The sequence below is a fragment of the Zootermopsis nevadensis genome, unplaced genomic scaffold (genome assembly GCF_977971745.1).
Source record: "Zootermopsis nevadensis isolate Lab colony 2312 unplaced genomic scaffold, Znev_1.0 Znev_ptg000001l, whole genome shotgun sequence".
NCBI classification, from domain to species: Eukaryota; Metazoa; Arthropoda; class Insecta; order Blattodea; family Termopsidae; genus Zootermopsis; species Zootermopsis nevadensis.
The window spans coordinates 7,977,465-8,003,542 of NW_028259133.1; the positions used below are offsets into that span (position 1 = coordinate 7,977,465).

The following is a 26,078-nucleotide window of genomic DNA, read 5'->3' on the forward strand; positions in this document are numbered from 1 at the left end:
TGCAAACTTATTTTCCTACTTTTCTAATTAATTAGTAAACGTGTAAAAATCTCATTATTATGTTTGTGACATAGAAAGAAATGTTATAATTAGTGCGATTTTTAAGTCAGAACAGATTTAACTTTGCAGTTAATTTTTCGAAAACCTGTATTTTTTGAAGGAGATTAATACGTCGCCTGCTTTCACCCTTTGACACATTAATTGTAGTATATATTGATCTACTCATTAATTTAGAAGACCTGCATTCATTAAGCACAAATAATTATTAATACCTTGATGAGAGTAAGCTCTTATAATAAGTTGTTCACTTTGTGTCTTTCTCTCTCTGCCACGTGTCTTTCTTTCCTCGTATCCTTTACGTTCAATGGGATGCCAGCCATTATGTCGATCGTAAAATGCAAAGATAAGGCTGTACAGACGGTCCAAAACAGTAATGGCTTGTATTGGTGACCTTTATACAAGGTGCTTCCTTTGTCAAAGCAGGTGTGACTGTTGCGTAACTATGTACTGAACGCTATTTCCATTATTTCCTCTCGCTAAGATTTTTCTGGTAGTATACGTAGTACTAAGACTCATAGCATACTGCTCGAGGCATGTTGAGTATTACGTAAGCCCACTGAAGAACTAGCACACTTCCGTCTGTTTGAAAAAGACATTCATATTTTTCAGATACTTCGAATATGCCGTTATAAACCGAAAGCATTTGTAGATTTAACTTTCCTACTAAAACCGTAATCCTGTCAAATATTCTGTAAAGACCCACTGAAGTCGTTGTTGAAAGACATGTATTTGTTTGTGAATTGGTATATCAGAGTGGAAGCTTCATGGAGTAAGTTGCTGCGTTTGCATTGGAAACGGCCTGCACTGGTAATATTTGTGTAGAAATGCTCGTGTAAGAGCATAATGTAACAAATCATCATCAACTTGATGAAGGCAACGGATTCCGGGCTTACCAATCCTTCCACATCTTTCGAGTTGTCCACTACTTCGTCCATTTGGTTGATAAATATTCCATTAGTACGCATTAGAGTAAACTGAGTTCTTTTAGCTGATCAACATCCTGCAAGAATATAATTTCAAATACTTTACACACGCCCATAGATAATTTCCTTATGACGTAATTTAATATTTTGTTTATTCTACTTCATTAGAAAATCTTAATTTTAGTAGACACGATGCATTTTAATTCTTCTTTGACAGTGTCCGTCCTCATATGAGTGCAGGGATTACCATGAAATTTAATTTTAATTGTGTACAGCCTTAATTGATTTAACGAGTCTTTTCTTAATTGTAGGCTCTGTTATGTCGTGTGAATGAGAAATCGGTGTAGTTAAAAACGTCTGTGAAAAATTAGTTTGAATTATTATATTTTCTTCTTTTTATTATTTATCAAGCAGTTAAGTTTGATAGAATGCATAGAAGCTGGCCTTCTTGAAAATGATCATAATTTCTCATAAATCAATTCAGGATTATTATTACGCGTTGTGTAAAATATATCAGTTATTTTCCTATAGGTTTATTTCCTTGGTAAACACGTAAGTAGTGGGCACATAAGAAAATATGTTACAGTTTTGAATATCGTGGTTCACATCGTGTGTGCGTGTAACCCTATATTCAAATGGTCTTTAATATTATCAGGGAAATTAAAAGTAACTGCGACATTCAAAGATATACCGTAATCTATGGGCTGTAATGTTAGTGAAGAGAATGTGTGAATCTGAAATACCATTAATAATATACTGTAGCCTACTCTTTTGTAGGCACCATGTAGAATCAAAAAATAGCCATCGGGTTTTATGTTTTATAATAACATAGCAAGTTCGTATAAAACATGATTATGGAATAGGCCTATATAGGCATAAAACTTGACTATACAACTTTCGAATGACATAATGTAATGATTCTGGTTTAAAGTGCCATGCCAATGTCTGAATGGAGCGGAAATACAATATAAATCAGTTCAAAAACTTGATGCCTTCCTTTATTACGAATCAATGTCTTAATTTATATAAATAACTAAATATTATGTATTTAATATTGTAATTATTAAAAATTTTAACCATGTTAGAGAAGGGAAATACGTATTCAAATAAGGATCCACAATGAGACGCTGGTAGAAGAAGAACATCTTACACGGGCTATTTTGTACCGGGGATGAACTATCAGGACAGAAACATAAGCTATGGAGCTGTGATGTGTTCTTTCCTTTCTCGACAAGTCTACAGATAATTCCTTTCAATAAAGTTGTAGAACGCAGAGGTGGGGGGGGGGGGGGGGCTTTGTCATTGATCACATCAAAGAAACGGCACTAGTAAATCTTACGTCAAAACACCGCAGCGTCGTTAACTTCTAAATGTGGTGATTTGCATGTAAAATGCAGTATTCCGTTAAAGTCCGTGTCACTGCCCCCCCCCCCCCCTCCCCCAAGTATTTTTCTCAGGATCCTTGTTCTGTCTCAGACCACCAGTCAGGTAGAATCGAGTGAGAGAGACAGTGGACACGTTCGCTTCTCTCTGATTTTGTAGCTTTCCTGATAACTGTAGTGGACGACTTTTGTCTGTAGTCTTATACAGCTGACGATCTTTTATTGTATTACAAAGGAAGACGTTCTCTGTCTCTCCTTTACTCCCCACGAAGATTAACCAGCTCATTCAGAGTAAAATGTTGTTGCATACGAGATTTTAAGTGACAGGAAATCTAGTCTATACACGACTTTTGACCTGTGAATGCGGATCACCTTCATGTTCCAATTGTTCAACAATGTTACTGACAGTGTTTTCCTAATTCATTAGAAACAATTTCGGTATATTAGAATCCACTTTTGTTCACTTAAGGTTTATGTTCATTCCATGGGCCTATTCCTATTAACGCTTTTATAACTCTGATAAGATTGTATCTTGGTTATTATAGTACTTTGATATTTTACTTCAAAATTCTGTTGAAAGAAATTGTTCGTTCCTGATCTGAGGTCACTGCAATTCAGAACTTGTTTGTCGACCATATTATGATTAACCATTGGAAAATTTCTTGTTATTACTTGTGAAAATAAACGTGACATTGGTCCTAATTTTCTTACCCGTATAATACGTGTTTTGTAGTGGAACGGTCTCACGTTAGAGAAAGAAATTAAGGTTTGTTATTCAGGGCCAATAAGAATACACGGTCGTTAGAAACTCTTAGATTTGAACATGAAATGGTTTAGAAAGGTTTCTCTGTTACTTATGTTTTCATTGTTCTTGCTATTATTAAGGAATTTTACGAACATTATGAACATGACTTCTACCAAATTAAGTGATAACTTCTTCTATCATCACTAACCCATAACTTAAATTATTGATCTGAAAAATTCAATTAGTATTTGATCAAAATTATTTTTTCGTAATTATTTCAATTATTAATTTACAAGTATAAAATTACATTCTTCACTTTTAAAACCTCAAATGATAAGGTCATCTTTAAGAAATGGAATTCATTTCAGTTACAGAGAAATAGCTCCTAGGATGTGTTCGGGAATACTGTTCGTACATCGACACCGAACGTTGGAACGTAATGCTCTGGTTCCTATAACGTTTTTCCTGCAAGGCGGAGAATGTGATAACATGAATAAAAGCGACACTGTCTCACACAGGCCCTATCTTCAGTAACTTATTATTTCACTGGGCCTTGCTTAATAAATTTTGCCATCAATTTTCATTTTATTTCTTAGCCGAGAAACCACGCAGATGAGAAATTTGAAACTGGCACCAAGAGACGCTAAGTTTTTACTGACATTTTCATTGATTTCTTCCGTCCATTCGTTAGCTGTAGTGTTAGTAGGGCTCAGGCGTCTTGGTTTCATTAATCTGCTCAGTTTCTTAAGGTACAGGCAGGCATTTCTTTCTTCTATACATTATACATCCGACTCTGGGGCCCTTCAAACCTGGAACTGACCACTCATCTTTTTAGCCGAGAATTTGAATGTTTTTATCTATACTTTTCCAAACGTCTTTATGGTGTAATACTTAGACACAGGGACAATGTTATTTTCTTATCTTATGTAGTAGACCACGATCTGTTGCATTCCAGTGCATGACTGATACACATCCGACTCGATGCTGAATCTGTTTAGTTTAAATAACGGTCGTTAGATGGCTAAACCACCCCTAAGTTTGGGGAGGTGTATTTATCTGGGTTAGGATATGGAACAGTAGCAGACTGTTGTGAACACTACAGCAAACTTTCAGTTGGATAAAAGGCGGAGAATTTATTGTCTAGCTGAGTAACTATCAGCTTCTCAAGAATGACAGCTGTTTCACTTATGAGACGATTGATTTCTGGGTAAAATTCTTCTTGGACATAAAATTTCCGATACGTTTAAATTATTTATGTTATGCAGTTATGGGAGGATTGTGGATGCTAAGGAAATCACCACTTTCCCCCCCTGGATAACTCGAGAACCACGCCAAGGCTCTGTTCTGCAGGCGTCGTGGGAGTATTGCTGACGTACGTAGCAGCAGCTTGGAGGTTGTGTTACTGGACGTGGCGCCTCTACATTGCCGAAACGAGTTCGTGGTGTGTGTGTATGTGTGTGTATAAAGTGTAGCGATCACGATGCTGGGTTCAGGGATCAACTATTGGGACTCCTGTTGACATCACAGCACTGATGCCCCCCCCCCCCCCCAATCAGCCTTATCGCCCTGAAGAAAGAAAACCTTCTTTTAACACGGTGTTTCAAGTCTGGAGCTGTAAATTTCTATTTTATGTCTCGATCGAGTGGAACGTTTACACTTTAGAGCCATTTCCCGACTCATCCTTACACTCACCCACACACCACCCACAAACTCTATCTTCGTCACACCGTTTTCGTCAAACATTATCTGTGAAGATTTCCTTTCTTAAATGCTGAATGACCAATGGATTAAGAAGTACAAATAAACTCAGAGCTAAAGTGGCGTACGTCATATTTTTAAATATTGTATAGTTCGGGGTTTCCTGTTAATACCAAAATGGAATATGTAAGGTAAATTGGTGTCCTTGCTAGACCATTTTATCAACTGTAATACAAATAAATTCTTGATAATTACAGTGATTACATTCAAAACGTACACAAAATTTATTCTGTACATTGTTCACTTATTTCAGTTCAAATATTACCAACTGGTGCCCAGTTTGACGTTTTCAAAGAACAGGTGAAAGCTACGTGTAATCGGTTTTGTGACTTATGACATTTGCACAGAAACGGAAGTTAAAACAATTGAAAGTGTTCAAGCTTATTCGATAAGTTAATGTCGTAACGTTATTGTGCGTAAAACTTAAAATATTTATATGCTTACTAATAGTTTTCGAACCCGAAAATTCATGGTAACATTGAAGAACATTGAAGTGACCTCTTTTGACGGGTACCAGACTACGATTCTTTGCATTTGTTTTTCCCTACGCCTGTGACCATAACCAGTAGACTAGTTTAAAAAAATTAGTAGGCTTTAGGCCTTAATGGTATTTGTACCTACGGTATTTCTCGTAGGCGAAATGTACACCTGCAGAAAAAACACATACATAGGCCACAGAATGCTCTGCTTCATAAACTCAGAACAAAATCTGAAGTTACACGTTGCTGATAATGCTTTGTGCTATGACGTAATTCCATGAAGGAACAAATTCCAGCGGAAAGCAGAGTTTAAGCTTCACTCAGTCTGAACCTAGGTTGTAGAAAGTTGTTAGTAATTAGCTCTAGAATTCGGCCTCTTTCACCCCTTTTCCGGTTTTACTGGATAAACCTGTTTTACACGTCTTCTTAAATATACATTCAGCAGCAGAATGGATATCTCTATGTATTCAATGGTTGCATGACCATAGAAGGCAAGTGTTGCTGTTACGTCGGCCCTCACAAAGGCTTGACGAACATGCTGACACTCAAAGAGTTGTATTGGACCTACATATGAGATCCATGATAAAATTCGAAGCACCTACCGCGGAATCTTACGTTACTCAATCCGCGCAGTGAAACTGGACGACCGCGATTCTATTCCCGTTTACTGTAGTCTGATATTGTAAAAGCAAAGCACCAAAGTTGTAGTGTTACTCGATAGATGGCACTTGTATTATCTTTCGGAACAAGATGTAACGTTTAGGGAAGGGGGAAAATCATGGCACCGAAATAGGGTAGAACTGCCTGGCGACAGGGAGGGAAGGCGTTTGGCAGTAATAGGGGGATCAACAGAAGGGGTCGTATTTTGAACCAGTCTTTACTATCCACCTTACAAATGTTGTGCGTTGAATTTCCTGGCAGCTTAGAGTTTTAATTGTAGGTCAGTGAACGACAATAAAAAGCAGAAGAAATACGTCTTGGAAAAGTGGAAAATCAGTGTTTGGATCTTTAAAGATGATGTCGATGGTTTGAAATCTAGGAGTCAACTTTAGATGTAAGAATCAACTGAAGTTATAAATACGTATATAAGCTAACAATATAAATCTGTTTAGATCATGCTTTAACAATGGTCACATGGTCGAAACATGGTCACGATAGAATTACTTAAGATGAATCTCGGTCAAAATCCTACAGTACCACTGTAACTGAAACGACTATCATGCCTAGAGGCTACTAAGCGCCCAGTGACACACCAACATTTTGATTATGGACAATTATAAATTGAGGGGGGGGGGGGGGGTAGAAGCCGTTTCATATTAAGCTTAACAGTAAAATAATGAACTACTTTCATTTAGCTTTAGGACACGCGAGCGTCCTTGCAGTCCCACATTAAACGATATTTACCGATAAGAAGTGGTACCAGTCGCCATTGTCACTTCAGTACCTTATGTGTTGGAACTGTAATAAATGAGATATCGGTTAGACTTCAGATTCTCGCAGAGACGAATATGGCGATTTCTATCGTTTGGAATGTTGCACCGCGTAGACAGGTAGACAATAACGAAATTGCAGAAGAAATTACTGCCTTTATCATCAGGGTAATTAGTTACTCATTTAATATTGTTTCAGAGGAAATTTCTATCTGCATCGTCAAAGATTTTTTAAATTCAATTCATTTATTTAAGTGTTTGCCAACAGCAAGAAACCAATAACAGGCAAACACTGATACTACATATAAAAATAATAAAATAATAATGAAAAATAATAATGTAAATAATAATGAAACATATTATACAAACAGATTAACTAAACTTACACATGTACAGTATTAAATACAACAGCCAAATACAGGCAAGCCCAAAATAGAAACAATATCATACACAAAGAAAAATAAATGAAAAAATTTAAATAAAAACAAATAGTCCACCTAGGAAACACTAATATAAATGTAAAACGTTAAAGAAATACAAAGACAGATAACCAAGATAGATCATCTATCAAGACAACCTATCTAGATCAGTTTCCTTATTGAGAACGTACCCTCAAAAAAGGCAATGTTTATGCCAAATACGTCCAAAGATTTACATACGTCATTAGTAGCGATAACGCACCTGGCTAAAGGACTATGTCTTAACGCACTGCTCACACTAAAAGTAGAAAATTCTCTTATTTGCCTCGCCGCCACACGCATACCAACAGTGTCAATAACGGAATAGAAATTTATTTTGCCCATAAGGACGGTAACAAGAAATAACGCATCGAGATGTCGTCGTCTGGAATTAAGTGTTCTGAGATTTAAAGTAGATAAAATAAATTCATATTTGCGTGGGATATTAAACTGAAAAAATTGGTAATTGCACAAACTAGCAAATTTTCTTTGAATATTTTCTAATTTATTAGAATCTGTCTGTGTAAGATTATTCCAAACAACCGAGGCATACTCAAGCTTTGACCTAATTAAAGCATTGTATAAAACAACAAGGCTGTCTAAAGAGGAAAAGTTATAAGTAATAGAACGAATAAGCCCTAAGGTTCTTAGTGCCTGAGAATGAACACAATTTACATGACAGTGAAAATATAATTTATTATCTAACAAAACACCAAGATCATTTATACAATTAGTACACAAGATTAAAAAGTCACTAACAATGTAATTAAAATGGATGCTTTTGGTTTTACGTGTGAACGATATAATTTTGGGTTACTCTATGTTAAGTTCCATATTGTTATCATCACACCACTGATGTACGAAAACAATATCTGCTTGAATAGCTTTTACAGTCATCCACAGATTTAATTTCACGATATAGTTTCAAGTCATCAGCAAATAAGAGAAATTTAGAATACTTAATTTTGTCGCAAAGGTCGTTAATAAAAATATTAAATAAGAGTGGTCCAAAGGTAGAGCCTTGCGGCAGTCCAGATAACACCGAGTAAAAAGAAGACTGTCCTAAAATGCGAACAAAGGCAGATCTGGTTGGTAAATAACTTTGGAACCAATTGACATAAGGAGAAGATAGCTTTTTCAAACGAATATAATGCGAGACTGAATCAAAGGCCTGCCTAAGATCAAAATACACAGAGACGAAATGTCCGTGTGAACAAACAGATGAATGAACATCATTTAGGTAGGCAACTAAATTAGTTACCGTAGATTTTGATTTATAAAAACCATGCTGACTGGGATTTAATTTGAATTTGAAATAAAAGGAGTTATCACCCGAGATAATAGTCTCCTCTTAAATGTTGGTCAATATTTACCTAACTACACGGCGCAACATCCCATAAGACAGGAATCTTCAGATGAAATAAATTTTGTTGCACATTTTTTGATAACTCGCGAAGTCGTAGCTTAGATGCTCCCTGTTTGGGAGTATCATAAACAACACTCATGATGTCTGTAAGACGGCTTCGCGCACTTGCTACTTTCGATATAAATGCACTTTTGGAGTAATTAAGATCCATTGACACGCCAGTAGTCTGCTCTTTCTTACTTGAAGTATAACTAATTGGTGATCATCTTTACAAGTTGATGTTTTAGAAATATTCTGCATCTTATCAAAGATGAAATTTAGTAATCCTGTTCTGAAGAGCTCGCCAAGACAAATTCTATTCATATCGTAACTCCGTATTTCCTGATATTTATTTTATTGTTATCCTCCCGTCACGTCTAGAGTTTAAATGTAATTTAATCTCTACAGGCTTTCCGATTAAATTATGCAGGCCTACTTATTTTTCATCCATACCTCGCGTGCTACTAAATGTATTATAAGTAACGATTTATGTTTCAAATAAGGTTTTTTGTTACCAGACAGCATTATTTTGTAACCCAGTATTTATAGTTAATACAAGCTAAATAAAATTTGTAACGGTCATATTTTTTAAGTTGCCCTGTACTTATCTAAGCAACACGCCATAAAACGTATAGTGAATTGGAGGAAAAGCTCAACTCGTTCATGAACTCGGTACTAAATGTAAGAAATTGGTTATCTGCTTCACGCCCCTTGAGCTTTGACCCCTGGTACCCATTGGGTAGTTCTGGTGGGGCCCAGAGATACCCATCCTATAGTCTAATCACTGTGGGCCAACTGTCCGAAGCACTTCTGCTCCTGGCATCTTTCGTTCACACCGCATTTTAACAGTGCTCAGGTTAGCCTGGTATCCGTCGTTGGAGGAACACGGACATTTGCACCTGTTTCAGTATACTTTACTACGTCATCACTTATGCCCCTCCATCCACGCTCACTCTCAGTCGAATGTAGTGGACGTGCTTAGGCGAACTCCATATCAGCGCCCTTTCATAAGTTCCTAGGTCAGATCTAAAAACTCCACTCTGACATTTGTCTGTTCAGTCATTTTGTTATGCTCTACAAAGAAGGGAATAGCATATACACTTTTATAAGAAACAGGCCATCTCTAATATGTAAACCCATATAGTGAAGACTAGTAGGTTCGGAAATTTTAGTGTAATTAATAAGGGGGTAGGATTCGAAATGTAAAGGCTGCTCCACCTTAATACGGAGCTCATTTTTCGATGACACACAGGGTTGTGAGAAAGATATGAAAGCCCAAGTGAAAGCGATACGTATAACTTAACCATTAAGTTAAAACTGGCTTGAAAAATGTCACTGACTAAATCAGTAATTGGAGTTATTGAAGTATAATCAACACATTTGATATGTATTTGTGACTAAAGTTAAGAAATTTATGTCATTTATACTGCGTTTTTAATGTACTTAGCAGTACGCATTTTTGAGATTTTTGTTTCCTTTTGTGCATTCTTCATTCTGATCATTTCTCATTGTTTTGTCTTGCTGTCATGTTTTTCTTCCCACTTTCTCTAATTATTTTTTGAACTCGATTTTGTCACATGTTTTCAGTGTGAAATCGATCAAAATCCATTCGTCTGTCGCTGGTCACCTTGTTACGAGGCGCCATAGAATCACTCTCGAAACACGAAATCCGCTTGAGAGCTGATAGATGAAATAAAATCATCTGCGACTAAATACTTAATCGATTGATGGGCCGACTTGCCTACATAGTCTAGACTTTCCCAGGAGCAGGTGTAATGAGTGCAATTTGTTAGCGAGTCAATGTTTCGTTTCCCTTGCAGTTTTTCTTAGTAGGATGTAATGTCAAACGACATTAGTCCTAATGACATACTTTTATATGTTTCAGTTTGTTTTATCGTCATTTAATAGCATTGACCTTATCTTTATTACATCATGATTGTACATTCCGTGTTGAATGACACCTGTTCTTGAGAGATAATTTCCCTTGCAATGTTGGCATTGGCTAAAAGTTTCTGAATGTGTAAGGGAATGAGAAAAGTCGGCGGTATGTGTTTTTCCTTAACTAGGAGATATTCACACTAAATGTGGAGAAAAATGTGTTAGTAGTATTGAAATATTAGAAATAAAAAAATTATGGAATACCTCAGCTGGGAACATGTTAAATTCTTAAGATACGTCTCCATTACATTTGTTTTAGTGTGATTTCTCACAGTCACTAAATGGAATTCTAAGAATTGTAGTGCCTTATTGTACGCATTTATAGCTGCTTCAACAATATTACTTAATCCTCCAGCCATTCTGATCTCATTAAAATAGGAATGTTAATCGATGCGTAATTCCATGTCGATACGGGGTGTGTGTATTGATATATTGTTTTATTGGCCTATCTATTAAATTGCTAAAGCATTTTTAAAACGTAGTCTTAAACATCATGCAGCTACCTTTAGGCTGATCTGTGTTACAAATTGTCGTACTTTACTATAAATTACAATGGAAAATTATAAATAATTAATGCTCCTTAAATGTTTCAAGTAATTTAACTTGATCCTTTGGTCTAATATTATAAATTGGCACTGATATAATTTGCATCACTCAAATTCATGATTAATTCTACGTATATTTTTTTATGCTAACCAAAAATAATATCTCGCTAAGTGTTCTGTATTGGACACAATTACGATTTTATGCAGACCTATTTTCTAATAAACAAGAATAACTTTATGCTACCAAGAAATTACGTAATGTATCAGTACCATATATCCATATAGGTATTGAATATTTTACATCATAGTCCATCGATTTATGGATATCAACTAACATCTATAATTAATATCAGATTTTACAAGGATATCGTGCTTAAGGCTAAAAAAATCGGACAAGTAGTTGTATAGACGTAATAAGAACAAAAGAAGTGGCAACGAGAAACAGACCAAATTATTTCTAATACAGATAATTCTGAAATATTAATGCAAAGCCCAGAAGTAAAAGTTTAAATTTTAATACAATGCAGAAATACCTAGTTATAAGTAAAACAATTACTTCGAACCCTTCAGTATGCTTTCCTTGCTCTCTTAGCAGTTATATTTTCGCGATGTTCTTATGTCTTCCAATTTGACGCATTTTGCTACTCGTTACTAGTGTCATGTCATTAACAGTCTGACGACAACCAATAGGTCAGCTTATAATTTAATCTTGTGTATTAGCCTTACGTACAAGCTTCTGTCAGATGGTTTAGACTGAGCTACTCTGCTCCATGTAAAATTTGTGAGGGACAAACGAAATATGCTGTATCTTTATGCAGCTAATAACTTTGGCTCTTGTAATGAATATTTCTGTTCGTTGCAGCAAGTCTAAAATACCGGAGTTGCTCAACTATTCACAATATTGCACACTTTTTCCCATAGACAAAGCGTTCGTCTGTCGTTTGACTCATCTCCCTCAAATCTGCTTTTGTGAATAATAAGACATTTTTCCCCGAGCTTGATCAGGGAGTAGAACTGGGCCTTATAGGGTGTTTTAAAACACATCTTCCTATATAAATTGTTATCTACACACTCACCCCACTCCGTCTAGGATATACAGAGGAAAATTGCGCATTAACTCAGAATTTTTTGTACTGGCCAGGTTTCGAATGGCGAACTGCCACAATAGGTAGGAGGATTGACCACTGTTATAAGATATTGTACTGTTATTAATTATTTAATACAGAACAATGGTAATTTTTTGTGCATGTCTGTAAAATATAAAGTCCTGTCCTCTATGAAAAAGGATAAAGCTGCATTGCGTAATCTAAATTAGTGTGGCGGGCATTTTGTAGATTGTTTCCCAGAACAACGTCGATCAACGGATATTTATAATCGAATTGTGTTTCTTCTTGTTAATCCTTAGTTTATCATTCAGATGAAGCAATATTTTCTAAAGTAGTTTATACATTATAATTTGAGATAATAATACGCTAATACCTGAATGTATACAGAGTTTAAGCACCCTTCTTCAGTACGGAATGTTTGCCTTTTTTGTGTTAAAAAATTCTTTCGTCGTACATTGTGCAGTTTTTGCTTGCTTCATGAGAACTTGATTTTTGCATAACAGATAGTACAATCAGTGACAATTATTCTTGTTCCTCTCAGCCCTCTTTCGTTTCTTCCCTACTCAGCAAAGTTAGGAGCCCATTCAAATCGATTCGCTCCCTGCTGCTGACTAGTACGTTGTACGTTTTTTTCCCTCCTATAATACTCGGTGTTAGTGACGTCCTGCACATTGCCGAACCTTTGCATTTGATGTCATTCTCACCGTGGATGAAATTTTCCCAAATACTTTAGACCAGTCTCGTTCAATACACGATTATTCGTAATGTTATTATCTGCTGTATCTGCAATAGGCCTTCTGACTGTTGATGGACACTAATAATGAAAAACTGAATTTAATTTCTGACTTCCCTTCTGGAAAAAGTCTTCATATCCCTACTCGGTATCTCAAAGACTTTTCTCTGTTCAGTGTTGGTGTTAAATTAAAAATTGTCCTCCTAGATGAATGTTAGCTACTGACGTTGTCTGCAGGACTTGGATATACTTTCATGCAAGTATTGTTTTTCTATTGAATTTTATTTTGGAATATATTAGATATTAATTCTATTCAATGGGATATATATATATATATATATATATATATATATATATATGTTTTCCTTTCTCACCCCTCACTCACATCTCTCATTTGTATCTGACTAATTATCATTTTCCTGACTTGGTCTTTTGTCTGTATTTGTTTTCCATTTCTCCTCTTTGTTTCAACTCGTGCTTACTTTGTAATTGACCTTTGCCTATTTAGTTATCACGCAAATAAATAAAGAACAGAATTGTGTTGGATTATTTTATATCAAATCTAAAGGTTCGTGACGATCGTGAGTTATTTGAATAAAACGTTCCTTGGATATTTTCCATCGTCTAATAAAATAATAAAATAGAAAACGACATTTTGGAGATGGGGCTCTGTCTCTGTCCTCAGGTACCTACTCTCTTGGGTCCACTAGATAGAGCTAATCCCTATTTGGATTATTTTAGGTTACGTTCAGAGGTGGATGTTACTTCAGAACATATTGCATCTCTTGGTTCTAAAAACACTGTATTAGTTATTTGTTAAATAATTTTGCATCTCGTCATCGCGATATTAGTTTTTGTTTCAGATATTTCTGTGTGGGAAGAGACAGTTGATCATAGATCATAGATCATAATATACCATTGTATTCGAATTTCCGTCAAGCGAACAAATGTGTTAGCAGATTTTAAAAGAACACATCCAAAATTCCTTATTATCCAGATTTCTAAACTGTGTAATTATTTGTCTTCAGATTCAGAGATATTTTGTACCCATGAAAGATACACGAAACTGCAAAAAATAAAAAATTTTATATATTGTTATTGTAGTTCAATAAATGTGAATAAGCGGAATGCATGGAGAATTACTGAAATCTTGTTAAGGGAATCTATTAGAGTAAGGTCACTTAGGATAACCAAATATACACGAAGGATAAAATTAAGGTATATTGTCGAGAAATAACTTTTAATATTAACTGGATTGAATAAGTTAAGTGATCGGCTATTGTTGAGACACAGATGAAACTTATTATTTCTACATGGTTAAATAAGGATTGTTTTTTCAGAAACTTTCGGCTCTAGATAATCGACTAAGCTAGTAACAGTTCTTTAGAGGTTTTGTTAACTGTTGATTCATTAAGAAGTGCCCTATACCAAAATTATGTTGCATATTTTCTGTAGCCTTAGACATCCAAGTCGGAAACTAACTTATGTAATTTGTAGTTTAAATGCGTCATGTTTGTGCTTAATTCAGTAATATATTTATTTATTTCCGTCAGTACACAAACTTAGTTGTTAAAATTGGTGTTATTAAAGCTAAAACTTTAAAATTTGGCGCTTATCATCGCTATTAGCTTTAATAACACCAATTTTAACAACTAAGTTTGTGTACTGACGGAAATAAATAAATATATTACTAACTTATGTAAACTGATACGTTGTTAGCTCTCGGATCAGCTACTAAGCAAGAGAATCACCTATTGTCGGCTGTCCTCATTTTTTTATTCATTATATTCTCCTAACCGCCGTATGTGGTGGGAATCTCCACAGTTTGCAAACTGAAGTCCCTCATACTGTGGTCACTTAGAATCGAGTCCTTTTTTTATTACTGACGAATGAGAGTGTGTTATTGCTAACCGAAACATAGGTGCACGGGTTTGCAAGATTTGGCATAGCTGATTGTAAGGACGGTAATGAATATTCGTGTCAAGGCGTGGTAATATTCCCACGTAAATACGTCAATTACCGCTTAGTCTTCTATAAAACCCTGATGTGTTTGTTTATGGTCTACTCAACGACGCTCCAGTAGTACAATATAGGCCTGTAACATCGAATGAAAAGGATGATTAATGAGTAATGAATTGGAAAGGAAGTGGAAAGAAGTTTCATTCCGGCATTTGTCGGGGGCGGGGGGGGGGGCAAACGAAATTGACGAGATTGCTTCAAATCAAACGTATTTATAAAATGCTGTGTAGGCCTATAGGAATACGTAAAAAGAAATCGGTATAGTTTAAATTGTAACCAGTATGTTCGGTATCTATAATTTTAATAAGGTTTAAAATTATAAAGCACATCGCATTTTATATCTCCATTAACATATTAACTTAAAAGGACGATTTATTTATACCACACTTTGGTTTATTTTTACTTGTATTCGTATGTTTCCATGCATTATTAGCACAAAAAGTACTTAATCGTGGATCACTCCTTAAAAGGTCTTGAGCACTTCACATATGGGACTTTTCTTTAGATGCTTGACATTTGTTAGGATTACTTGGACAAGTGATCAACGAGCCACAAAACCTCTCCCTATTTACACAGGACAGCACAGCACAGAAAGACGTGGACAGACATGCATGCTTTGTGCGGGATTCTAACCACGGTCCCAGTTTTTGAGTGATCAAGGTTCACGTCTTAGACGGCGCGCTTACTCTCGCCTGCAGCCATCATTTCGCAAAAAGGATAATTCACATGACTTGACGGCTACCAATTCAGGACGATTGGAAAGAGAGCGCTGAGAAAAAATTGGACCTTGTAGGAAGTGACATAAGTGTGGATATAATTGCATATTGACAAACGTCATCATATTCAGACAGTATTAGAATGATTAAATTAAGGAATTTGAGCTGAGTCTAACGAGTATCTCTCACGGGAGATGCGAGAAATGCTTACAAAATTTAAGTCGGAAAACCCAAAATTAATAGGCATCTTGGTAGGGTTATGCGTAGACGAATGTAAAATATTGTAATGGATCTTAATTAAATAGGGCGGGAGGTGTATGGACTATTTTCATCCGGCGCATGGTGCCACAAACTGTTGTCAAATACTCAGTTCGTTTTTTTATTTGTAGTGTTCTGTCTGGCGACAGGTCCATATGAACAGGATCCTTCCATCCTTTTCTCGGACTGGGACCTGTTCATATACGTTCTTGGCAGATGATCCAGAAGTGGTTTGCCATTGCCTTCTTCTGTGTGTGAATGGAGTAATTGTTGGGATGCCACGGAGAAACCGGGGAAGCCCCCGGAGGAAAACTCCGTGTTGCCTAGACCACGGCCTTGCCCGACACAAGTTATAAATTCGGGCACCGCCGGGAATTGAACCCGAGACCCCAGGATTACAAGGCCAGCGGTCTAACCGCTAGACCACCGTGGCAGGTATAGACCCATAAATTAATTCTGTTAAACAAATAATTGAAAGAACACGTTAAAAGTCAGGAAAGAATTGAGATCTTTACGGCGATAATGATGTCTGCAGTGGTTTTCTGGGTTGTGACGCCGAGTGTACATATAGGTAGATACCAAGGTATCGGAGGAGCTACTGTCTCCATCTCCGGCCCTGAAAATTGAAACAATATATGTCACTTTGTTCCCTCATGTCGTTACAGCGCATAAGATGCCATGGAAATCTAAGCAAAATAAATGTCATTTCTTAACATTCTCTAAATAAGGAATACACATGGTTTTATAAATTGCTGTTTTTTCCGATATACACAGAATATGTTGGTCTTTCAACGCACTCAATATTGTAAGACGAGAGATAAGCCTGTTATTTTCAAACTCCCTATAATATTTTCTAAGTCCATGAACTCGAAATGTAAAGTGGTTCATTTTAACGGTCACATTCCTACTTATCTGCATGATAGTGATAAATATGTCAGTAACAATCTTAATTGTTCTGTTTCCTACATACTATCTAATCCGTTATCATTTTCAGCTCATTTAAATGCACGCATTTAAATTACATTTCCAGTTAATCACTCGTTGTTAACCATTTATTTTTAAATATGTTTGGTGTTGGACTACGTTTAAAAAATGCAAAGGAAATAAGCCTCGTCGCAAAGTCAAAACAGGTATTAATGGTCACTACGTGGTATTAGAGATGCTTGTAGGTACCGTCTATCTAGGCACTTTAGGTTGCAAGTCGAAGGACAATATTGGCACTTTCGGTGTCATGGCACGAGAGGCGATTGAGTCATTAACTCTTTACACAGCTGGAATTAATAATGTGGCAATACTGCACTAGTTATAGTCCGATGCGGATCACAGTGCCCGTATGGTTTAGGGCATGCATATTGACAACTTGGACATCGATTCTTGGGTCGAATCCCTCTTGAGGCATGGCTAAATACGTTTGAAGACGAGTTCGCAACTAAAAGATACAATAACTAACCTAATAATTTGTCTATCCTCTTGTCTGCGTCGTTTCTATAACGGTTGAACGAAGCTTCATAAACTGTGGGGAGTTTCAGCTTTAATATGTTGGCGGATTTCAATTCTGATTAAATCGACAAAAAAACGGCCAATTTACATGAAACTCAAAAAACATTTTTGCGGCTGAAGTGAAGTAGTTAGCACGGTGACCCTGGTTACCATCGATGCCTGGGGAATGTCTAGAAGTCGCGCATCCACGAGAGGTAATCTTCCGTGATGACACCATCACCCAGCCATACAGGCGCCAAAAACCGCAGAAGTTTTAACGTCACTTGTTCCATTCGTTAAGGTCAAAGATTAAATTCTGATTAAGACACAAACATTTTTACGTCATTCATATACTTCCCGACTTGTTCTTGTCCGAGGTATCTTACAAAACATCTGGAAGAACTTATAAAAGCTGGCAAAACCAGAAGGCAAAGGCACTTGCGAGAGGATGCAACTGTAGGTGCAGCATGGTAGCACGTTTTATCCAACACTAGATATTCGAGTGTCAATTATAGGAAAGGTTATGTTGGACACATTCATCCGTCTATAGCATTAGTTCACAAAGCAAACAGACCTTATTGAAAATTGTATTATACAAAATTTTGTCTGCTTTATTTACGTATTGGTTTAGTTTATCAGTGTAAGATCTCTCAGTCTATTATATTAATATGGCTAAATTATGCCTGTCAGTACATATTAAAAAGTAAAGTTTGTCCCACTATACGCCATGTAGGCGTTTGGGGTGAGTGGAGGTATAACTCCTCTCTTTCTTGACCTCGGCACTAGATGGGGGTGAGTGGTCAGCATCACGCCCCGGCCAGCTTTACCCCCGGGAAAGTACCCCGGTACCCATTGTAGAGGAGGCTGGGTGGGCCCCAGAGCCGGTCTGGACGCAGAGGCTAGAGGAAAATCCTCTGCCCCCTTCGGGGATCGAACCCCGGTCGTCCAGCCCGTAGCTAGTCACTATACTGACTGAGCTATCCCGGCTCATGTCAGTACTATTAGTTGGACGATTAATCAATATAATAATAAATCATTAAAATAATGAGAAACTTCATAATTTTTATTCTACCAATTTAAATAAGGTGATCAATTCGAGGGGGTGAGATATAGCTTGCATGGTTGGATGATAAATGCTTACACAATTTGAAACGGAAAGACTGAAGCGGTCGGACTACTCAGAATACTCAGCTGCAGACGATAGAATGATATTAAAATGGATCTTAACAACAAAGAATGATATAATATGAAATGGATTGATGTGGCTCAGGATGAGGACCGGTGGCGAGCTCTTGTGAACACGGTAATGAACTTTCGGGTTTCTTAACGCTGAAAAGTTCTTGACTACCCGAATAAATGTTACATTTTCATAACGGGCTATCCTCCGTGGAATTGGTTTTAATCATTAGAATTATGACTTTTACAAATAATAACAAGAAATTTAATTGTGTGAATATAAACGTATCATTTAAAGCTTACTTTCTTATCTGTCACCATGGGCTAGACTGAGTCCTATTCCGATTTTATAGCCGTCCTATGAACGATCTGTCACCCCATTCCTAGTCCTGTTCGTCTCTCTGGTGTTGCAAAACATTCGTGTCTTTGATTTGTTTTACCCCACATTGACTTTATTAGAAGGATGGCCGAAAAGGATGTAGCTCGATTTTGCGGTAGTCTTGATTTTTTTACACAACTTCGTTGGAACGAGAAAATTTCCATAAACCCTTTGCTCTTGGTCACGATAACCAGACGTCATTTTCGTTTATGGTCAGTCCCGAATGGTTTTGCAGCATGAATTAATAAAAAGTTACATTAACTCAGAGCACGGTTGTCGAATGATATCAAGAAGTTGTAGGAAGAATTTATCTCCAACTTCACTTCAGTTGTGTCAGGCTTCTAGGAACCCATTTCCTTGCTTATTTCCATTCGTACACTTGCCGATTACGTTAAATGTGCCGGACTTACTGTTAAGCACTATCGCCAGGTTTGTAACTGTATTTTATAAACTTTTCGAAAACACCTTTATGATATAGTTCCATACAATGTTCTACATGCCCCGTTATACTATAACGGTTCATTATTTATCACTGAAGCCCAAAGCTACTTGTAGACCTAGTTTACGGGCGTACACTATGCTGTAGATTTCACATTCTACAAAATATGTACTTTAAGAAAATTTGTATATATACCACACAATATTAAATATCCTTTAACTGAATAGCACTAGAAATATCCTATCTCAGAAGTTTACGCGATCACCGTATTCATTTATTAGTCGTAAGAAATTATAGATTACAGGAACATACGTAAAATGGCCTATAGTGCTGTGCTACACGTGTCAATTTTGGATCTCAAGTTATTAGGTGGCTGATCGGGCATGACAATACAACGAACCTAGTTCGTCTTGTTGAATGAGAGATTTGGCTCCAAGAACAAAGTCGATTCTTTTCAGGGTAGTACATGATAATGACCCGAAGTAAGGCGTAAGAATTTCGACTCTGGAACAAACTTGGGGGACTAATTAAAACGGATCTGTGAATTAATTAAGAGAGAAATTAACGATTTGTTGTGTTAATATTTGAGTGACAAGGCCAAACGTGACATATTGGATCAAGCAGTGAAATTAGTTGTTCTCAAACGAAAATTGCTACAAGCATGAATGCGAGAGACACTAATGCAGTAGTGAATATAGGAACAAATGAGTAAATGAAGTCTTACGTGTGTTATATATTACTTACATGGAATAAAAATTGATTTGAAGTATAATCTCTATCTTCGTTCATAAATTAAATGAATTAAAATCCATTCACTATTCTTTCATCAGTGAGAAATTGCCATAGTAAGTAATTGTATTTGGGTCAAAAATCAGAACTGTCTGAGATTGAATTCAATTGTAACAACGAAATTTGGACTTCCTTATTCTGTTAAGGTCAATTTCACTGTTAAGCGAGTGGTTATGTTAAAATGTAAGACTTCATAAGCCATATCAGCATTATGTAACACAAGCACAGAAGTGCAATTACTTACATAATCTCTAAATGTGATTTAGTAGCATGTGCATTAAGCTGTAGCATGATAGCACAAACTATGTGATACACATCAACTATCATACGTAAACTAGTCCCAAGATAGAGACTACGATCTGGTTCAGAAGGGTTTCAGCTGATGTAAAATTAAGGAAACGGACTCAGAGTAATTACAAAATCAAACATCAAACACTGACCCCCGCCCATCGTTGTGCCTCCTTTATAGCCATTAGAAGTGCAAGGAGATAACTAGTTAATTAATAATTATGTAGCTATCACTCGGTTCACACATACCCGTTTGTCACTTCATTGCTGTGGGAACACATGTATGTATTTTCGATACATTCAGCTAGCCGATTTTCCCGCAATATTTAATTCCCTTCGGGTTTGAGTTAAAATTCTACATCCCACATGCATTTTGATTTTTGATTTTTTCGAATTTGTTTAATGGAAATGAAACAAATGTTAGTGTCGTTTACTGTATCTGAACTGGGTGCGCGTAAGTTATGATTAAGGGCTCCACGATTAAGTTTTCTGTTTGATGCTGTATTGCTGCATATTTTAATGCCTTTTCATTGCATTTCCTTCCACGTTGAAACAAGGTGACAAATAAGGCATGCCTTCTAGCTCTTTTGTTATCTTTATTCTATTGAAATAAAATAAAATTATATGCTTTTAGGAGGGGGGCGACACGGTACCAGAAACGTTGATAGGGGAGAGGTTCCACGACACCAAAATTGTATAGAAATACTGATTCTTAGGGAATTTCAAGGATTGTTGGTAATCGAAGCTACTTATACTAACTCAATCTTCTTGTGGCTGGCCACATTCTTTCCGGAAAAAAAATATTATGAATACGACCTTAAGGAGGTCAAAGAATACTCATTATTCCCATCCTGGCTGCCATTCCTTCGCATTTAGCGATTCAGTATAAATTCTGAGATGGAGCAAACATCTGTCGACGATCACGATAAAATATTACAACCTGATTTGCAAGCATACTCCTAAATTTAGAGATGGAGGATTTTGTATATCATTTACAAGAAATACAGAAAAAGAAGGCGTGTCAAAAGGTCGTGTCTCTCCGTCCGTCTATGTGTTTCATCTCCGGAATTACGAGCAGATCTCGATGATATTTAGTGTTCGGATGTCAAAATTTTATGAGGAGAATTAACTTGACCTCATATTGTTCCAGTTTAATCTCTTATTTATGTGAACTTCAAATAGAAGGTAATGTTCTCACACAGCGCCTTATCACATAAGAAACTTATATGTGCACAAAATAAGCATTTCATTGACTAATTATCCTTCCTTCATAGAACGTGAATATTCTCCAAGTGTTCCAAAAAAAGAGCCCGCCCCTGGGTCCTAAGTCCAATGAATTTAATACACACCCTCACATTCTATTTCTTTGAAGCCCGTTTTAATATTATTATTTATTAGTAGTATTGTTATAATTGTTACCCTAGTCTCAAAAGTGTATTCAAACAGTTTAAATGGCACGTTTGGAAACTCTGCTGAATACCCCAGATTCATTAAAAGGTTTTGATGACATTTGGTTTTTATAAATGAAGATTGCTGTTTTGTGGCTTGTAGTGTCGTGCAGTCTGGCAGAACTGCAACCCAAAATACAGCCATCTTCGTATTCACCGCCGTGAGAACCTCAAATCCCACTTGGTTTGGATAATTTACATTAAGACTTATTGTACGTATTTCATTGTAGTCCGCACCAATTCAGTGTAACGCATAGCTACATTATATGAAGCAGAAATAGAACTGTTAACTTTTTCAAATACGCAGAGCCAGGATAAAAACAATCAAAGAAGATGAAATAACATAACAATATAATAACAGAGAATAGTAATAATATGCCTCGGGGGAGAGATTTGATCCAGGCCAATGGACAGACACCATGTGTAAAATGTGGTGTAAAAATAAATAATAATAACTCTAACAATAAACCTGGAAATCAAGGGCAAGGAAAAGAAAAATGCTTTCTTTGTAACTTACGTAAATTAGGGCGCGAAGGAATGTGTTTATGTACAGTCGTATCTTCGCCTGTGTCTTTCAACATGACAGAAATCCCAACTTGTTTATCAGTTAATGATTTATAAAGGAACTCAGAGCGCATTCCCTTTAAAATATTAAAGACAAGCATGTCTGTAGTGATCGTGACGGACGCCTTGACGTCTGCCAGTGCCAAAATGAGGCGTCGCCATGAGTTATAGCATCCATAAAACGCACAGTCTTATCGAATAACTTACATTGCTACACGTGTTTTACAGGGTACAGTCTCCTACGAAATTCCTGATTCCTGTTGGAAATATGAACATGTTTCAACCATTCAGTGTTTATTCTGACAATGCTATCACATTCATTAAAAGTATTAACATAGCTTTTGAGTAATTATGATTTGAACTTCATTGCCATTTGTTTGTTGCACAAAAATACAGTGGGTCTGTAGGAACAATTAAACGTTTCGGTCACATTAATGGTCCATTGAGGTGGAGGTTAGATTTTTTTGCCGGGTGTTGCGAAAAATGACGTTTTCAAAAACATGTAGGAAAGAATGTCTCTGTTTATTATAATAAAACTTATTGCCCTGATGATGGAGGCAGCAACAACCACTGTAACGTCCGTAAACTTATATTACTCTATACGGCTTAATATCTCAGAAGACAGTCATCTTGAAACTCGTATAAGTTATGCAAATTTAACCAAAGTATTTTCACAGCAAGGCTGGCACTGTTCGGCTCATTCTTTGCATAGAAACATATTTTCAGTTCTGAATGTTAAAAATATATATTTTGTTCGTAATCCAAACAATTTTTATCAGAAGCTATGCTAAATATGACGCTCATTTTCTTGGAGTCCGGATCGAGCCCTTCTTGTCAATTGGTTGGTGGCTGCTCGGATGTCGCCTTCTGATGTTATACGAGACGCCACACTTTTGTCACTGTTGCTGTAATTGCAGTAACTGAAACGATTCTCTCTTTCTTTTGTACACTAACAGTTTAATTATGGTCTTTCGTGAGGAGATAGGAGAGTATCGCAAAGAGGCGTTGATTCAAATTACATAGTTCTTTTAACTACCCAGACCTAAGAGGAAGGAAGTAGCAGGAGGCTGAAGACAATTGCATGACGAGGAATTTAACATTTTGTTAACTTCGTCAGATATTATTAGGAAGATAAACTCGCGAAGAATTACGTGGGCGGGACAGGTAGCACGCATGAGTAAGATGAGAAGTGTGTACTAAATTTTAATTGAAAAATATGAAAATAATGTGCGGCTTAGAAGATACATGTATAAATGGAAAGTTTATGTTAAAATTAATGTTAAATGAATGAAAGAGTAGAATGGATTTATCTGGCTCAGATTGGGAACTAGAGGAACAAATTAATGCACCTTCCTGAGGAGAATGCCTTGACAGGCTGAGAGACTGTTAGCTTCACAAAATAGACTTTTATCCATGGAGTTAAAAATTAGTTATGCTTGTCTGACTATTACTAAGTGAGTGGATGAATAGATGTTTGATTACATTTGATATTACCATCCTTCCTATTATGTATTGTTTAAATAAAATTGTGATAGAAGAGTCGTTTGATAGAAAATTTTTGCTATTATTGAGCAGGTCCTATATGTTAGACGTAGTTCAGTACATGAAATAAAATTGTGCTAACGCCCACCTTATGCCTTCTCAGAAGGCCTTCCCACGCGTTCTTCGGCTTCATGAACATAACTACGGGCCTGTGTTTCCTTGAATTTTGCATCGTCACAAACTTTCAGCTTGAAGATGGCTGCCTATTGGATTGCTGCGCCCTGTAGTCTGGTAGAAGTTTACAGACGTTTCAGAAGTTCTTGCTGCCTCCATAATAGCCCTCATGATGAAGGCATTAAGGACCTCTGAAACGTCGATAAACTTATACCAGACTACACGGCGCAACAACCCAGAAGACAACCATCTTCAAACTCACGGCCAAAAAACTCTCATATCCTGCAACTTTCAACTTTATCCGTGAGGCAAAATTAGTAATTAATACTTTTCGAAATAAAACTGTCGCTGTTCCAGACCCGTTATAATAAATCCGGATGTCGTTTAAACAATTTAGCTATGAATTTAATAAATTTGTATCTAAATATTTTGAAGGATACCTCTGAAGATGACAAGACCATTATTGACAATTCTAAATCACGTCCTAAAAATGTAAAAATTAGACGAATTTGGAAAATCTAGACGCTTTGCTTTTACGAATATCGGGCAATAACACAAAATGACTATCATTAAGTTACAGCAGCGTTTTAATATTATTTAAAGCCTTCTGCTATTTCTATTATCAGGTGATTCCTATCTCGCTATCCCTACCTGTCGCCAAATTCGGATTAATCTTTCCACATACAATCCAGATTAGCCACTCTGATGCTCAATCTAGAATCATAGATCGTTATCCAAACTTTTCTGACACAGTAGACACTGTATCTTATAAATTCTCTCTGTGTGGAACCATGCCCGTTGTCGGAACTAACCACGTGTTTTATAGCTGGCACATGACAGTTGTCTCGGATGAGAAATAAGGATATCAAAGCTGTCAGTATTGTGTACCACCCACGTACACGTTTCGCGGGTCGGCTCAGTCTTTGATGTCTATAATTTTTATATATTAAAGTCGTGATGAGAATGTTGACTGCTGCCGACCTCTGCTGGTTGCCTTTGAAATATGCTACCGCATGTTGTATACTTACCTTTTAGTACCTACTTCTTTCTGTTCAAAGTCTTCGTCATAATTTCTCCTTCTGATATCACACTTTATTTTACATGTATAAGAGATTACTCTCATAATAGTACATAAGTACTCACTAAATGGCTAAGGCATGTGTTAATGTACATACCAAATTTTGTTTTTATTTATATTGAATAAAATGTAAGAATGTAATATATTACTATTTTAGAAACATTATATATATATATATATATATATATATATATATATCTCGAACTGATAGATTAAAAATGCACATTAATTGTTAATACATTTTTGTTGGTTAAGATCAGGGATCTGTTATGTGACATATATAAACTTGCAAAGAAAATAATATTCATAATTAGGCGCTGTTATTAATCCAATCGTGTTTTCTGAAGCCGTGCATAGGACGTACTTTTAACTCGGTACTAAAATTCGTATTTTATCTGAAAGTCTCGTTTCTTTACTGTATAATTTTAAATAAAGCAGTTATAGTTTTTGTTATCCTTTAATTTCTTCATGTCTGTATATAATTTTTAGCATATAACAACCAAGTACTTACTTATCTGCATGCCTATCATATGATGTATCACTGCATTTATTATTGAAATTGAAAAAAACGCAGTGTTCCTTAACTCTCGGATCATTATCCTGGAAATTAAAATTAAAAGGTGTAGTATAACATTATTGATAGAGAACGCAAGATTTTAAAATCGCTTAGCCTGACGTAATGATAATATTTCTTCCTGGGAAAGTTGATGATAACGAGTAACTAATATTAAAATGTTCGTTATTAATTTAATTCTGAGAGACAGTACATGTTGTTAAATATTCAATTTTCTGTTCCACGGCCACGCACTTATAAATGTTTAAACTTT

At 36.2% G+C, this 26,078-nt stretch overlaps 1 protein-coding gene across 7 annotated transcripts in view; it reads left to right on the top strand.

Moving 5' to 3' along the window:
• The window catches only part of Abd-B (Homeobox protein abdominal B), a 314,220-nt gene that overhangs the window by 280,522 nt on the left and 7,620 nt on the right, over positions 1-26,078 (top strand). The gene's annotated exons all lie outside the window — the stretch shown is intronic.